General features: G+C 36.3%; 1 long non-coding RNA gene across 3 annotated transcripts in view; it reads left to right on the plus strand.

Moving 5' to 3' along the window:
• LOC123329452 overlaps positions 1 to 17997 on the plus strand; it is a 60613-nt gene that overhangs the window by 22925 nt on the left and 19691 nt on the right. The window contains exon 3 of one of the 3 annotated variants that reach the window (XR_006544895.1): positions 3481 to 4157. The exons of 1 other annotated variant lie outside the window; for it this stretch is intronic. This is a non-coding gene — a long non-coding RNA (uncharacterized LOC123329452). Of the gene's footprint in view, positions 1 to 3480; positions 4158 to 17997 lie in introns of those variants that run through there. One more of the 3 variants, XR_006544894.1, reaches the window with a different exon arrangement.

Genomic DNA, 17997 nt, shown 5'->3' on the forward strand with positions numbered 1-17997 from the left:
AAAGATGATGCTGTGAAAGTGCTGCACTCAATATGCCAGCATATTTGGAAAACTCAGCAGTGGCCACAGGACTGGAAAAGTTCAGTTTTCACTCCAGTCCCAAAGAGAGGCAATGTCAAAGAATGCTCAAACTACCGCACAATTGCACTCATCTCACATGCTGGTAACGTAATGCTGAAAATTTTACAAGCCAGGCTTCAACAATAAATGAACCATGAACTTCCAGATGTTCAAGCTGGTTTTAGAAAACACAGAGGAACCAAAGATCAAATTGCCAATATCCGCTGGATCATCAAAAAAGAAAGAGTTCCAGAAAACATCTGATTCTGCGTTATTGACTAGGCCAAAGCCTTTGATTATGTGGATCACAATAAACTGTGGAAAATTCTTCAAGAGATGGGACTACCAGAACACCTGACCTGCCTCTTGATAAATCTGTATGCAGGTCAGGAAGCCACAGTTAGAACTGGACATGGAACAACAGACTGGTTCCAAATAGGGAAAGGAGTACGTCAAGGCTTTATATTGTCACCCTGTTTATTTAACTTATATGCAGAGTACATCATGAGAAACGCTGGGCTGGATGAAGCACAAACTGGAATTAAGATTGCCAAGAGAAATATCGATAATCTCAGATATGCAGATGACACCACCCTTATGGCAGAAAGAGAAGAACTAAAGAGCCTCTTGATGAAAGTGAAAGAGGAGAGTTAAAAAGTTGTCTTAAAGCTCAACATTCAGAAAACTAAGATCATAGCTTCTGGTGCCATCATTTCATGGCAAATAAATGGGGAAACAGCCAAAACAGTGGCAGACTTTATGTTTTGGGGCTCCAAAATCACTGCAGATGTTGACTGCAGCCATGAAATTAAAAGACACTTACTCCTTGGAAGGAAAGTTATGACCAACCTAGACAGCATAGGTTGTCTATGGTTGTTTTAAGCAGAGACAGAGACAGGATGGGGAACACATGTATACCTGTGGCAGATTCATTTTGATATTTGGCAAAACCAATACAATATTGTAAAGTTTAAAAATAAAATAAAATTAAAAAAGAAAAAAAAGCAGAGACAGTACTTTGCCAACAAAGGTTCATCTAGTCAAGGATATAGTTTTCCCAGTGGTCATATATGGATGTGAGAGTCAGACTATAAAGGAAGCCAAGCAGTGAATAATTGATGCTTTTGAACTGTGGTGTTGAAGAAGACTCTTGTGAGTCCCTTGGATTGCAAGGAGATTCAACCAGTCCATCCTAAAGGAAATCAGTCCTGAATATTCTTTGGAAGGACTGATGTTGAAGCTGAAACTCCAGTACTTTGGCCACTTGATGTGAAGAGCTGACTCATTTGAAAAGACCCTGATGCTGGGAAAGATTGAAGGCTGGAGGAGAAGGGATGATGGAGGATACGATGGCTGGATGGCATCACCGACTCAATGGACATGAGTTTGAGTAAACTCTGGGAGTTGGTGATGGACAGGAAAGCCTGGCATGCTGCAGTCCATTGGGTCGCAGAAAGTTGAACACAACTGAGCGGCTGAACTGAACTGAACTGAATAGAGCACTTAAATAGTACACTGGAGATTATGTTCCTTGAGATTGAATCTTCCACAAAATTATATGTGAAGTTTCTCTGTAACCAAATTAGAGTGAAATTTGTAACACAGTCTTTGAAGAAGAATCCAACCAAATGCAATTCTGGGAAAAAATAGTGTCTGTAATATATCTATAATTTGGGACTCTGGCTTTTTAAATAACTAAAACTTAAGTGCCATGGTATATCCAAATGGCCTTCTTAAGGACATTTCTAGCTATATTTGCATGTATCTTTGAAGGTATACCTTTTTTCGAAAGTTGAGGTGCTTTTTCTGGTTGAAGAACAATGCTGCCAGTCCTTTCTGACCTTCCTATTCGAATGTCAAAGCTATCACCTGTTATAGGATGATCATTACCTTATCTTGCCTTCAGTCACCTATACAGATATCTCCATCCAAAACTATTGCTGCAAATGATCTGTTATTCATCTGCCCAGTGTAGAATGTAAGACTTCTACCCTGCTTTCTTAGGTAAAGTTAGGTCATAAGGTTGTTCATGCAATACACATTACTTAGTTTCTTTAAGAATTCTTTATTTTTATTTAACATTATACTCATATTGAGAATTACATAGAAGAGTCAGATGGACATTACTACCATGTTTGCTGTAAAATATCTCTTGGGCACAAATGGAAGTTGAAGTTATCCATTAAGTTTTCCTGCTTAATATTCCTTAGAATTAAGTAGCAGAAAAATAACTGTTGAGAACTTGCATAATTACTCATTATTCATAATAGAAGTAATATAATTTTCTATATCCTTTTTGGGAGCTTCCCAAGTGGTGCTAGTGGTACAGAACCTGCATGCTAATGCAGGAGACACAAGAGTCGTGGGTTCAATCCCTGGGTTGGTGAAGATCCCCTGGAGGAGGGCATGGCAACCCACTCCAGGATTCTTACCTGCAGAATCCCATGGACAAAGAAACCTGGTGGGTTGTATTCCATAGGATGGTAACAAGTTGGACAGGACAGATGTGACTTAGTTGCATGCATGTCTTTTTCATCATTCTAACTTTCAGGTAATATAACTTCCTTGTGGTTGACTAGACTCCTACTAAAGTATTTTATGAACTTTTATTCTAGAATAGTACAAATATTTATTGCTACATAACAGTAATCACAAAGAACAATCATTTTATTTTCTCTCAAATCTGTGGGTTGACTGGATGGTTCTTCTATAAGTCTTGCTTAAGTTTGTCATGTCCAGGTGTTTAGCTGGGGGTTAAGCTGGGCTGAGAAGTTCACTGCAACTGCTTTATGGATTACAGATTTGGCCTCTGTTTAGCCTTCCCTTCACTTAGAAAAATTGTATTAAAATGCTCAATCATAACATTATCCCTACTTCCTGATTGCATCAAACATAGAACAAAACCTTTCTTCCTTAGACTTGTCCCAAAGCTACCTAATACAGGATCAAATCCTATAATCCATTTCTTTTATAAGACCCTCTTACTGAGATGCCTTGTTATTCCATTTTGAGGGGTGTTTGTCCTGGCTACCATGAGTCATAAAACAAGTTGTTTAACTCTGGGTATGTTCCTAGTGGTCTTTGGCTAAAAGCACTGGTACTGTATTCAACAGGAATGGAAGATCATGAACATGTACTATGAATTTGGGCAATTCTAGATATTACAGATGCTAAAAAACAAAACAAACAAACAACAACCAAAAAAACCTCTCTATGCTCAGAAACTTAACATTGTAAAAGATGGAGAACAATAGGAAAATGAGCAATTTCACTACAATATGATATAAGCCTTAGTAAGAGCATTGAGAAAAAGTTTCTAATATTGTCTATCAAGTGTTATTAATAAAGTTACAAGGCCAAACAGAAACACTGAAGTATTAAATTCAGGTTTTAAATATATAATTGGTTTCCTTTTCCCAGCAGCATGTTCACAGATTCAACCTTGGGGCACCAAGGGAGTAGGCAGTGATTACTGATGTGAAGATGTCTCATATTTCCCTTCATAAAGATGCATCTGTTTGCTACACTGTGTCTGAGAATTTTTTCCTCTCATAATTAGGGTTTATATACAGAGTGCTGTTTATTTTGTCCTCATTGATCATGTTTCATAATAGAATAGTTTGTCTTACCCAATGTTTAGTTCTAGCTTATGTACCAATAGCATCTCCTGAATTATTTTTATAATTTTTTAATTAATCAAGATTTAAAGAGTATTACTAGATTTAAACTGTCAGTCCCAGAATTTTGTTGTCATTGATGCTGTTGTTTTCTTTTTAGGACTGTTTATTTATTTATTTTTCCTTTTAAAAAAGATGCTGATTTGTACTGATAGATTTGTCTTGCTGATGTTAACATTCATTATTTTCTAAAAATCTGCCCTAACTAAATTTCCATTGTACATGTATATGCCGAATGGTAAATGATGCATATTCTCGATGGTAAATGATATGTGACATTTACTTGTTCAAAACTTACAATAAACTTTTGATTTCTCTTAAGAAAAGAAAATGGCAAGAAGAAAAATTTTAGTTTAAATGCTTTAAACATTATTTAAAATGTTTTATTCACATATATTGGAATTTTTAAAATTCTAGTTGTCAGAGGTAACCATTCATTGGCATGCTAATTTGCATTAGCAGTACAACTTTATATTTCCATATCTTTCTTTTTTAATCCTGATTTCTCTTAATAAGAAAGCTAAATATCACAAATAATAAATCTATAGGCAGGTGATCATGTATGCACACATGTTCTCTGTAGAAACAGTAACAATGAATTCCCTCTTAGATATAAGATTCTGGCATATATTTTTTTTTTCTTTTTAAATAAAGATAGGAAGTTTGATCATTGGAAAGTAACTTAGTAATAAACATATCTACTGAAAACATGTTATGAATGAGATAAAGAACTGTTTATGCTTTATTTATTAATTTCTACACTGATTTATTCAGTATTTGTTAGGGTTACTATGTACCACTTATGGTCATAAGTGAATCAGACAAGACTTATTGTTCCCTAAGCGTTCAGAATTAATTAGAGAAGACAAAATGGTTTACCCACCACACAGAATTGTGTTAAAAGCTCTATGGAGAGATAAACATGGATTCTTAGACTGAGTAATATTATCCAAGAGGAGTTTGGGAAAAGCGAAAGATGAGAAGTTAGATTCACAAAGAGATATAGGCATCTCAGAAAGAATAAACACCACATGCACAATTATGGAAATGACAAAAAGAGGATATACTTGGGAAATTCAAGCACTTGTGTATGACTGGAGCATTGGAAATGTGAGGTAGGAAAGGTATTTATGGATCAAATCATGAAGGAAATTTCATTTATGCTAAGTTTATCTTTATTAAAGGAGAGTCACTAAAGTATTTCAGTCAAGGAGATGACACCCTTGTATCTAGATGTTCAAAATTTCATATTATGCTGTAGGATGAAAGCCCCAATAACAGGAGTAGGGAATCCTAGTTAAGTTCTCATAATTAGCAAAGGAATAAAGTGGGTCTGAACCAAAGTAGAGCAAAAATGAAAGAATAGAAAGGATTTGTGACATATTTAGGAAGAAAAATGGATACCATTTAGAAACCCCTTGAATAGAATGGATAAGGGAGAGGAAGGCTCTCTCATTTTCAAGGGATTCATGGGATGAATGATCACATGATTCATAAAAGAAGAAATCGTGATCTAGAGAAGCGGTCTCCAACCTTTTTTGGTGCCAGGGACTGGTTTTGTGAGAGACAGTTTTTCCATGAACCAGTTTGCGGTGTGTGGTTCAGGTAGTAATGCAGGTGATGGAGAGCTCAGCCACCTGCTGGTCACCTCTTGCTGCATGGCCGAGTTCCTAACAGGCCATAGACTAGTACCAGTCCGAGGCCCAGGGGTTGGGGACCTGTGATATAGAGAATAGGAAATGAGGAAATCAATTTGGACACATTGACTTTATATTATTATGGAATGGACCCTAGTGAAGATCTAGTAGGCAATTAGAAATGTTCGCTTCAGCTTCGTCAAAAAGTTTTATAACTTGGCATATAACTTCTTATACCTTCATGTAAAAGACTTACAACTTGTGTAAAAACATGCAGTTGTGACAGAATCCAGCATTACCTCTCCCATCTCTGATTCTCTGATTCTTTTCCTAAACTGGATTATTGGCTCTCATTTGTGTTTTTCTCCTTCATACCAATAGGTATTCAACTCCTTAAATGTCCATTTACTTTCATTAAACTGGTCAGGTTTTTGTTGTTTTTTGTTTTGATCACAGAAACAGTTTCTCTGACAGGGTTAGACAAACAGCGTGTGCATGCTATTGCTCAGTTGTGTCCAGCTCTTTGTGACCCCATGGGCTGCTGCCCACTAGGTCCTCTGTCCATGGAATTTTCCAGGCAAGAATATTAAAATGGATTGCCATTTCCTATTCCAGGGGATCTTCCTGACCCAGGAATAAAACCCACGTCTTCTGCATCTCCTGCACTGGCAGGTGGATTCTTTCTCACTGAATCACTAACAGTAGACACTCCATAAATATTTGTTAAATTCCTTCTGTCTGTCTTACCTCCCAGTTCCCCTCCCTCCCTTTCTTTCTTCATTCTTTGCCTTCCTTTATCTCTAGCCTTCTTTTCATCCTTCCTCTTTCCCTCTTGTCCTGCCTTCTTTTCTTCCTTTCCTTTTTTCTTCTCTCCTTCCCTCCCTCCTTCTTTCATTATTATTTTTGTAAATATTTACCAAGTATCTACCGTATGACAATGTTAGTTATATATTGGGCAAAATCACAGATGTAGTCCTTGATTTCTAATCTAAATTGTTATAAGTTCTATAAGGAAATTAAAAAGATAAAGACTTTATGTGCTTGTGCTAAGTTGCTTCAGTTGTGTTCGACTCTTTGTGATGCTCGGACTGCAGCCTGCCATGCTCTTCTGTCCATGGGATCCTCCAGGCAAGAAGAATGGAGTGGGTTGCCATGCTCTCCTCCAGGGGATCTTCCTTTACACACAGTATTTCCATTCAAAGCTTTATGGTACTTAGAGAGCATTTAATAAATTTATACTGAATAAATGAAAAATTAATTCATTAAGAGATAATGAATAATAAGTTAATAACTAGAACATAGATCTTCTTACTCTTAGTTCAGTAAAGTTCCAATTATAACTTAAGTTATATAACAAGAAAAAAAAAAACTTACCTTTTTGTACTCTGAAGTCTAGGCTAACTTGAACAATTATATCAATGCTGTAAATGCAGTACTTCACTGAAATTGCTCTTAAAATTTCCAATCAAATTTATTTTTGTTATAGCGTCTGTATATTTCACACCATCCCTGCCATGGAAAGCACATTTAGATGATTTCTAAAGTAGCCTATACAAGAAACTTCCTCTCATATAATTTTATTTACTTTCTTCATGTAATTTCTCACTAACATGTTCTTAAGCACTAATTTTTTTTTCTCTATTTCTGTTTTATCCCAACTAGAATTCAAACTTTAAAAAGACAGGAACTTTATTTCTTCTAGCTTTTGGATTGCTAGCTTGTAGAATTCTTAATAAATTATAGTTGAATGAATAAATAAATTATTATGAATCATAATTTAAAATCCCTTATAAATGTTTTAGAGGTTTTTAAATTAACAATAACAATAGCACAGAAAAACTTTATCTGTGCTGAATTGTTCTATTACCAAAGAATTTCTTGTGTTTTTTCAAGTCATGATTCCTTTCAAGGATGTAAATTTATGCCATGTTGACAACATTCTGGTGTTGTAGTGTTCAAATGGCAGATTCAGGGATAAACTTTAAATTCTTTTATGAACACTTTTATTTATATATATATATATATAAATATTTAATTTTTTCAAGGTCTCATTTTGGTATCTGACTGAATAGTGTAGGCACATTTTTAGTTTGAAATCTAGAATTAATATTTAATGTTTCTCAGGCAATACTTTTTAAAATGAACATATATTCATGATCCAGCTCTTTTTTTCTTTGCTTTATTCCTCCAACAAAGCATCTAGGTCTTGCAGTTATATTTTCACAATACAGGGTTTTCAAACAACTTTTTTCTTTTCTGAAATTCTTTTCTTAACAGAAAACTTTGATCTGAAGACCCTTACTCAGAATTCACTAGGACCTCTTTGGGGTCACAAAATATGCATTTAGCTCAATTCAGAGATCCTTGATTTGTTTTAGAAAGAGGTTTAAAAATCTCATGGCCAGATATAAATTTGGAATCAATATAGACACTTTCTGCTTTTGTGATATTCAAATATCTTGGTAACTCACAGTAAATCTATTTAATTACTTTCCATATTGCTTTACAACTTGTCTATAAGGATTACTGATTATATATATTTGCAAACCTTGAAGGCCAAAAAAAATTATAGGAAGTTCTTAGTAGTAATGATAAGCGTATGCCTATTCTGCTTGGGTCAGCTTTGAGAGCTTGGGGTTTTTGTGTAAATTAGAAAGGCCAGTCAAGGGTCTGGAAAAAATTGAAAAGATTGTTTTATCATCAGAGTTTCAATCATTTTTGAATATTATATTAGGTTTTCTTCATTAATAATTAATTCCAAATTCTCCCTTTCCCAATTCACTAATCAAAATTCCCCAAATTACTTTGTGCTATTCATTGTATGCCTTCTAACTTATGTAGTTCCTCCATAGAATATTTTGCAGAGAAAAAAATTTCTAATAGCTACTAATGGCAGTTATATTCATTGGCAGCCAACTCCATGCATTAATTCCAGTAGCAAAATGAAAGCATGAGATCACAATCTCTTTCTTCTTTCTTGTGTTTTCTTATAGTAGATTGTAGGAAATGTTTCCATGGCTATCTTGATTTTACTAGAGTAAAATAAAGCTTTGTCATGATTTTAGCTATTGACTATGAAAAAAATGGAAATTTATTTGATGTCCACTTATCATAGTCAGATGGCAGATTGTTGCAAGGGGAAGGAATTAGATAAAACCGAGGCATATGTATATATTCCCCTTCCAATTATCTTGGCAGTAAGAATCTCTAGTAAATCTTTCAGTAACTCGCTGGTAAGAGAAAATCAAGCCACATTCAATCAATGGGCTTCCCTGATAGCTCTGAGGGTAAAGAATCTGTCTACAGTGCAGGAGAAATGGGTTCAATTTCTGGGTGGGAAAGACTTCATGGAGAAGGGAATGGCAACCCACTCAAGTATTCTTGCCTGAAGAATCCTATGGACAGAGGAACCTGGTGGGCTACAGCCCATGGGGTCGCAAAGAGTCAGACACAACTAAGTGACTAACACATCCATTCGATAAATAGCGTAGCATCAACTAGTGCAAGTTTAAAAGTTAGACATACTCGAGGGTGAAGTCAGGCTCACACAGAGCTTTGTTTGAACCTGAGTTACTTGTTCAGCTTTTCTATTTCAGATGGCCTCTGAGTGAGCTCAGAAATCTGGGGAAGGGAGTGGGGATTTTACCAGCAATTCCCATTTCCCTTTGGTCTAACATTGCTGCTGCTGCAAAGTCGCTTTAGTGGTGTCCGACTCTGTGCGACCCCATAGACAGAAACCCACCAGGCTCCCCCGTCCCTGGGATTCTCCAGGCAAGAACACTGGAGTGGGTTGCTATTAGGAGTGATCAAATTAAGCAACCTTTTTTTTTTTTTTTTTTTTTCTTTGCTGGACTTTTGAGGAATAAGATATTTTGGGGCAGTAAAATGAAAAAAAAAAAAAAAATAGCACATTAGCAAACTAACTGCCTATACCTTAATTATTTTGCCCTGGTTCCCAAGGTATTGTGTTCTGGTTGAATATCTGGCTAGTGAGGAATGTAGTAATGATGGGGGAGGTGCTTCTTAGACTAGGACTTGTATGCTGCCAAGTTAGTTCCCACTTACTTCTTACTGGAAACCAGGGAAGTCAAGTATGTACTCATAGCATCATCTGATTAAGCAGGTTGAATATTTTAACCTCTCTGGATTTCTTTGCTTTAATGGTGTTTTTCCTGACACAGTATCAGGAGTTGAGCCTGTTCTACAATGGTGCATCATAAGATCAGGTGTTTATGTTCCTTGGGACTAACTTACTGCTAAGGTACCACACCAAAATTGAGAGCCCACTTCCCACTGGTTGAATTGTTTCTATTGTTTATCACATGATGTCATGAAATATAGTTGTTATTTTTATCTCTTGCCCCTTCCATCTCCTCTGTATTCACATGATGACCCTGCTGTGTGTAATGCTTACTGAATTTTTTAAAGATAAGCAGCTTACACAATATCCCCTGGTATAAAGAACCAACACATGCTGCCCCACTCATTTTTACCTAAAATGAATTTTCAAATGCATAAAGAACTAAAAAATCAGCTACAGCATCATATATTGTTTAATCTAAATCTTCCAGTGAAACAAAGAAAAAAATAAATTACTCATGGACTTCTCAATATACTGACCTTAATAACTTTATTTCAGTTGCCTCATAGTGTGAAATTGTTGAAGAAGAGATAGTAATTTAAAGAAAAGTGCTATTAAGTTATTTGCTTAGAATATGTTTTAATATAGACTTCCTTATTGAATAATCAGTTGTCTTTCATAATAGGTGCTAATGCTTGACCCATTATAGTTGTTAAATGTGCTCATTTTAATAAATGAAACTGAAAAAAACTGACCTTTTAATTAAAGAACTAGAGGTTATCAGAAGAATATTTTAACTTCTTAACACTATTGTGTGTGCAGTTAAAAAATTATAATATATGAGTAATATCCTTGTCATAATCATTTGTTTGGATGTAATACAAAGAGAGTGGATTCAGTTCTAGTTCAAAAATAAAGACATTGCAATGCTCATGAAGCTATAGATTTACTATGTGATATAACATTTAAATATTTTAACTTAGGTTAAAATTGGAAGCACTCATAAAAATTTTATCAAGTATGATATACTAGAGACACAGTGATTTACATTTTAATGATGAGATGAAAGGCAATAAAACCTATTTTAACCCACTCAAACTGTAATCTCTCTAACAACTAAGTAATGAAAATACTCCATATCTTATAGTAAAGCAAGAATTTTACATATAAAATCATATAATAATATATTAAATTATGCAAAAATTCTCTGGAATTAAACAAAATTATCATTAAACTTTTGCCATTTTGATTTAACCTTTATGGAAAGTAAATTCTAGGGTTAATCAAATCAATCAAAAAATAATTAGTAAGGCACATACTATTACTTGAGGCCTTAATGAAAATACTAAAGGTATAAGAATGGTGATTTTTTTAAAGACAGCCTTCAGAATGGGAGAAGATAATAGCAAATGAAGCAACTGACAAACAACTAATCTCGAGAATATACAAGCAACTCCTCCAGCTCAACTCCAGAAAAATAAATGACCCAATCAAAAAATGGGCCAAAGAACTAAATAGACATTTCTCCAAAGAAGACATACAGATGGCTAACAAACACATGAAAAGATGCTCAACATCACTCATTATCAGAGAAATGCAAATCAAAACCACTATGAGGTACCATTTCACACCAGTCAGAATGGCTGCGATCCAAAAGTCTACAAGTAATAAATGCTGGAGAGGGTGTGGAGAAAAGGGAACCCTCTTACACTGTTGGTGGGAATGCAAACTAATACAGCCACTATGGAGAACAGTGTGGAGATTCCTTAAAAAACTGGAAATAGACATGCCTTATGATCCAGCAATCCCACTGCTGGGCATACACACTGAGAAAACCAGAAGGGAAAGAGACACGAGTACCCCAATGTTCATCGCAGCACTGTTTATAATAGCCAGGACATGGAAGCAACCTAGATGTCCATCAGCAGATGAATGGATAAGAAAGCTGTGGTACATATACACAATGGAGTATTATTCAGCCATTAAAAAGAATACATTTGAATCAGTTCTAATGAGGTGGATGAAACTGGAGCCTATTATCCAGAGTGAAGTAAGCCAGAAAGAAAAACACCAATACAGTATACTAACGCATATATATGGAATTTAGAAAGATGGTAACAATAACCCTGTGTACGAGACAGCAAAAGAGACACCGATGTATAGAACAGTCTTATGGACTCTGTGGGAGAGGGAGAGGGTGGGAAGATTTGGGAGAATGGCATTGAAACATGTAGAATATCATGTATGAGATGAGTTGCCAGTCCAGGTTCGATGCACGATACTGGATGCTTGGGGCTGGTGCACTGGGACGACCCAGAGGGATGGAATGGGGAGGGAGGAGGGAGGAGGGTTCAGGATGGGGAACACATGTATACCTGTGGCGGATTCATTTTGATATTTGGCAAATCTAATACAGTTATGTTAAGTTTAAAAATAAAATAAAATTTAAAAAAAAAAAAGAAAAAAAATGTAAAAGCCATAAAAAAATAAGAAAAAAAAAAAAAAAAAAAGAATGGTGATTTTTGTTATTAGTTTGTTTTCAATTGTATAATTTCCTTTATTCCCAAAAGATTTGTAAGTTCCTGAAGAAAACATCCATGCCTCTTCTAATCATATTATAGTATCTAGGGTTTAATTTATAATCTGTTTTTGAAATACATTTTGCTATGTGGTATAATATATACAGTGAATAGTTTAAGCAATTTCATCCCATTCCCCAACCCCTTGACCTCTGCTGTATCAATTTGCTTACCTGGAAAAACACATTTGGAGTTATTGCAATTTGATTGACCATATATATTCTATTTTCTTTAAATTGCTTTTCTTCAGTTCAGTTCAGTTCAGTTCAGTCGCTCAGTCATGTCCAACTGTCTGCGACTCCATTGAGTGCAGTATGCCAGGCTCCCCTGTTCATCACCAACTCCTGGAGTCCACCCAAACCCATGTCCATCGAGTCGGTGATGCCATCCAGCCATCTCATCCTCTGTCATTCCCTTTTCCTTCCGCCTTCAATCTTTTCCAGCATCAGGGGCTTTTCAAATGAGTCAGTACTTTGCATTAGGTAGCCAAAGTATTGGAGTTTCAGCTTCAACATCAGTCCTTCCAATGAACACCCAAGACTGATTTCCTTTAGGATGGACTGGTTGGATCTCCTTGCAGTCCAAGGGACTCTCAAGAGTCTTCTCCAACACCACACTTCAAAAGCATCAATTCCTAGGCACTCAGCTTTCCTTATCCAACTCTCACATCCATACATAACTACTGGAAAAACAATAGCCTTGATTAGATAGACCTTTGTTGGCAAAGTAATGTCTCTGCTTTTTATTATGCTCTCTAGGTTGGTCATAACTTTCCTTCCAAGGAGTAAGCATCTTTTAATTTCATGGCTGCAGTCACCATCTGCAGTGATTTTGGAGCCCCAAAACATAAAGTCTGCCACTGTTTCTACTTTTTCCCCATCTATTTGCCATGAAGTGGTGGGACTGGATGCCATGATCTTAGTTTTCTGAATGTTGAGTTTTAAGCCAACTTTTCCACTCTCCTCTTTCACTTTCATCAAGAGGCTCTTTAGTTCTTCTTCACTTTTTGCCATAAGGGTGGTGTCATCTGCATATCTGAGGTTATTGATATTTCTCCCAGCAATCTTGATTCCAGCTTGTTCTTCATCCAGCCCAGTGTTTCTCATGATGTACTCTGCATATAAGTTTAATAAGCAGGGTGACAATATAAAGCCTTGACGTACTTCTTTTCCTATTTGGAGCCAGTCTGTTGTTCCATGTCCAGTTCTAACTGTTGCTTCCTGACCTACATACAGATTTATCAAGAGGCAGTTCAGGTGGTGTGGTATTCCCATCTCTTTCAGAATTTTCTACAGTTTATTGTGATCCACATAGTCAAAGGCTTTGGCATAGTCAATAAAGCAGAAATAGATGTTTTCTGGAACTCTTTTGCTTTTTTGATGGTCCAGCGGATTTTGACAGTTTGACCTCTGATTCCTCTGTCTTTTCTAAATCCAGCTTACACATCTGGTAGTTCATGGTTCATGTGGTACTTCATAAATTGCCTTTCTTAGGCCCATTATGGTTGTAAGACTGTATATCATCCCTATTACTCCTCTTTCACTGAAATGTTCTAAAAGTATTTTTAGTTAAATGTTACTGCTTCATAAATAAAGGAGGTCATGAATGCCCATACATTTAAAAATCTTAGTGTTAAGAGGTATTTGTTTTCTGAATTCACTAACTCATGAAGCTTTTTTGGATGTCTATGCTTTTTACTTCTGCAAACTTTCTCTTTCTGAAGCTACTTGACTTCTTCTGTGGCTAAGCTGTTTTTAAATGTGTTGAATTGTTTAATTCTTTGATAATTCTGTTAAGTCAGTAAAGAATCAAATAAATCATAAGCCTTGTTTCAACATGGAATTATCTTACATTCTAAGGTAAAATTTTAGAATTTATGCTGCCTTGACTTAACTCTGTATCTTAATAAACAGATATAACCTCAGTCAAACATTATTCTGTGTATGGAAGCCTAAATACTAATAGCTTACAAAAGAAAATAAATGAAGCTGAAATGATCAGTATTAGAAAATTCTAGGATTTGCTTGCATTGATACATCTTGAGGGTAGAAAAAAATAGTTTCAATCTTGGTTATGGTCATATAATAGAGAAAAGATCAAAGCTATGTTTGGTAGAAAATGATCATCTTAGCTACAACATTTATGTAAGTTCAACAAAAACTGGTAAATAAAGATTGTTTATCCAATGCTTAATTCAAATTGAATCTTATGAGATCTCATATGAGAAAGGTGAAAAATATCTAATGTGACCGTAAGAATAGAGTCATGAAAAAAATGAATCTTTGTGACATGTGTGGGTAAAAAGAATAAAAGATCATCTTTTAAACTGTCAAAAATGCATATTTAAGGCAAAAAATGAGAATAAATTGTTATATAAAAGATTGTGAGGCATATTTAATAAAATATCATAAAGTCATTGAAAGCAAAGTAGCATTTGCTTTGCAAGCATTTGGACAATCCCATTTAGGCAAATTGTCTGCTCATACCCTACTCTGTCTCTCAATGTTTCTCTTCTGTTCCCTGCTGTGTGTGTGCTCCTTTTAACCTACTGTGGTTGTGTGATACATAGATATTTTCAAATTATTACTTGTAGAAAGCTCTTCTTTGTAGGAAATATGCAAAAATAAAAGTAAGTGAAAGAGAAAACCATGTATTTAAAATCTATTAGTTGAATACATTCTAGGGTAGGTATTCATTTAGTGCTGATGGAACTGTATATATACATTTTTTATATGAGATATTAGAGGTGAATACAGAGTATTAAGAGAACAGAGATGAGGTATGTACCTAAGTCTGAAGACATCAAGAAGAAGTTTCACAAGAAATGTTACTTATGCTGAGAATTGAAAAATAATATATGTTTAAAGTAATATAAATAAACCCTATCATTATTTGTACAATACTTAGGTGTCACAAATGAATTTTAAATTTAACAAGTCTAAGTGAAGTCGCTCAGTCATGTCCAACTCTTTGCAACCCCATGGGCTGTAGCCTACCAGGCTCCTCCGTTCATGGGATTTTCCAGGCAAGAGTACTGGAGTGGGTTGCCATTTCCTTCTCCAGGAGATCTTCCTGACCCAGGGATTGAACCCGGGTCTCCCGCATTGTCAGTCAGTTCAGTTCAGTCGCTCAGTTGTGTCCGACTCTTGGCAACCCCATGAATCGCAGCACGCCAGGCCTCCCTGTCCATCACCATCTTCCAGAGTTCACTCAGACTCACGTCCATTGAGTTGGTGATACCATCCAGCCATCTCATCCTCTGTCGTCCCCTTCTCCTCCTGCCCCCAATCCCTCCCAGCATCAGAGTCTTTTCCAATGAGTCAACTCTTCACGTGAGGTGGCCAAAGTACTGGAGTTTCAGCTTCAGCATCATTCCCTCCAAAGAAATCCCAGGGCTGATCTTCAGAATGGACTGGTTGGATCTCCTTGCAGTCCAAGGGACTCTCAAGAGTTTTTTTCCAACACCACAATTCAAAAGCATCAATTCTTTGGTGCTCAGCCTTCTTCACAGTCCAACTCTCATATCCATACATGACCACAGGAAAAACCATAGCCTTGACCAGACGGACCTTAGGCAGATGCTTGACCATCTGAGCCACCAGGGAAGCAACAAGTCTAAAGCAAACCTTAATTTCTCTCTAAGAATGGGTTCATTCCCTCTATAGTTGCTTCGGCAACTGATACAAATATACATTTAAAAAAAAAAAAAAAAGACAATTGCTCCTTGGAATAAAAGATATGACCAACCTAGACAGCATATTAAAAAGCAGAGACATGACTTTGCTGACAAAAGTCTGTATAGTGAAAGCTATGGTTTTTCTAGTAGTCATGTACAAATGTGAGAGTTGGACCATAAAGAAAGCTGAACACTGAAGAATTAATGCTTTAGAACTGTGGTGTTGGAGAAGACTCTTGAGAGTCCCTTGGACTGCAAGGAGATCAAGCTGGGCAACCCCTATGGAAATCAACCCTGAATATGCTTTGGAAGGACTGATCCTGATGCTGAAGCTCCAATATTTTGGCCACCTGATGTGAAGAGCTGACTCATTGGAAAAGACTCTGATGTTGGGAATGCTTGGGAGCAGGAGAAGGGGGCGACAGAGGATGAAATGGTTGGATAGTATCATTGATTCAATGGAAATGAGTTTGAGCAAGCTCCGGGAGACAGTGAAGGACAGGGAAGACTGTTGTACTGCAGTCCATGAGGTCGCAAAGAGTTGGACATAACTTAGTGACTGAACAACAATAACAAACACCCATACATACTATTTTTTCTCTTTCCTGTTCCACCATCCTATCAAATCCTGAAAATATTCTCTTCAGTCTCCAAAATATATCCAAATTCAACCATTTTCATCCTCTTAACAAATGTCTATTCAAAATGCCATGATCCTGACCTGAGCCACGACCGTATTCTGACTGAACAATCTGACTATATTCCTCTTTTTTTTCAATTTATTCTCTACTCAGCACCCAACTATAGTATTTTTAAATAAATCAAACACTAGCATTTACGGCTTCCCTGGTGGCTCAGTGGTAAAGAATCCACCTGCCAATGCCAGAGACATGGGTTCCATCCCTGGTCTGCAAATATCCCTCATGACACAGAGCAGCTAAGCCATTGTGCCACAACTACTGAGCCTGTGCTCTAGACCCTGGGAGCCACAACCGTTAAGCCCATGTGCTGCAACTGCTGAAGCCTGTGCACCCAAGTGCCTCTGCTCCACATACCACAACTAGAGTGTAGCCCCCCCTCACCACAACTAAACAAAAAGCCCTGTAGCAACAAAGACCCGGCACAGCCAAAATACATAAATTTTAAAAAATTTAAATATATACCATTTATGTTATCGCACTTAGAAAAAAATTTAAACTCTTCACCATGTCTGTCATTCTCTATAGGAGCTGGACCCACCACCTCTCCAAGCTCATCTTCTACTGCTCTTCCCTTTTTTTCACAGTACTATGGTCACTTTGAACTTTCTGAGGTTCAGACATACTAAAATTTATCTTCACTTGGGATTTGATTCTCATGATATGCCAAATATCTTCACATGGCCCTCTGTTTTCATATACATGTCCACTGAGACATGAGAAATACGTGTCTACTGTTTAGAGGATTTGCACGGGAACCCTAGTTAAAGTAGTCCTCAGAGGCCTGAGCAGGGGCTGAGCAATTAGTCTTATTTATTTTAATTCCATAAAATCCCCTCTTTCCATACTGATTATGTTTGTGGATGTATAACTTCATGTATTTGGCAAAGCCAATATACTGTGCATATCAGACAGTATATTGTACTGTATTTAAGTTATGCATACATATATACATTAAAAAAGCACTATGGAAAGTCTTTGGAGTGTTTTCATGAAAGGGCTGGCCTATCTGTTTTTTTTATTTCAGAATGATTATTTGGAAATTAGGTGGAAAATGAAGAAATGGTGATAAAACTGAGGAGCAGGAAACTAGTTGGAAGGCTATTTAAGAAATGGAAGCAGAGATGAAAAGTAGATAAATCAATTGATATAGGATATATTTTGGAAGTTCAGTTCCAGGGCATATCAATGAATAAAATATGTGTGAGGGGTTATATAAAAAAAAGGAATCAAGTATTCCCATCTTTATCCTTTGTTCCAACTTCTACATTTTTCTATATTGTGTGTTATTTCTCTTCCCAAGAGCTGTAATCTGTTGGCAAGGAGAGTAAGGAAGGGTGAGAAGTAGTGAGCCTTTTCACAGTGGTTGCATTGTTTTCCACTGAATGTTTCCAAGCAATGGACATATCTAATTTTCCTCTCCTGTTCTTTCTGAGCATTTGTTCCCATGCATTTCACTTTGAAAGCACCATGGGCAATTAGCTGAACACTTAGCAGTTGTCTTGGCTTTCATGATTCTCTCACTTTAGTTTTATATGATTATTGGTGATAATGAATGTAAATCATCTGTAGTTTGAGGTTTGCATTTT

The sequence above is a fragment of the Bubalus bubalis genome, chromosome 15 (assembly GCF_019923935.1).
Source record: "Bubalus bubalis isolate 160015118507 breed Murrah chromosome 15, NDDB_SH_1, whole genome shotgun sequence".
Classification (NCBI taxonomy): domain Eukaryota; kingdom Metazoa; phylum Chordata; class Mammalia; order Artiodactyla; family Bovidae; genus Bubalus; species Bubalus bubalis.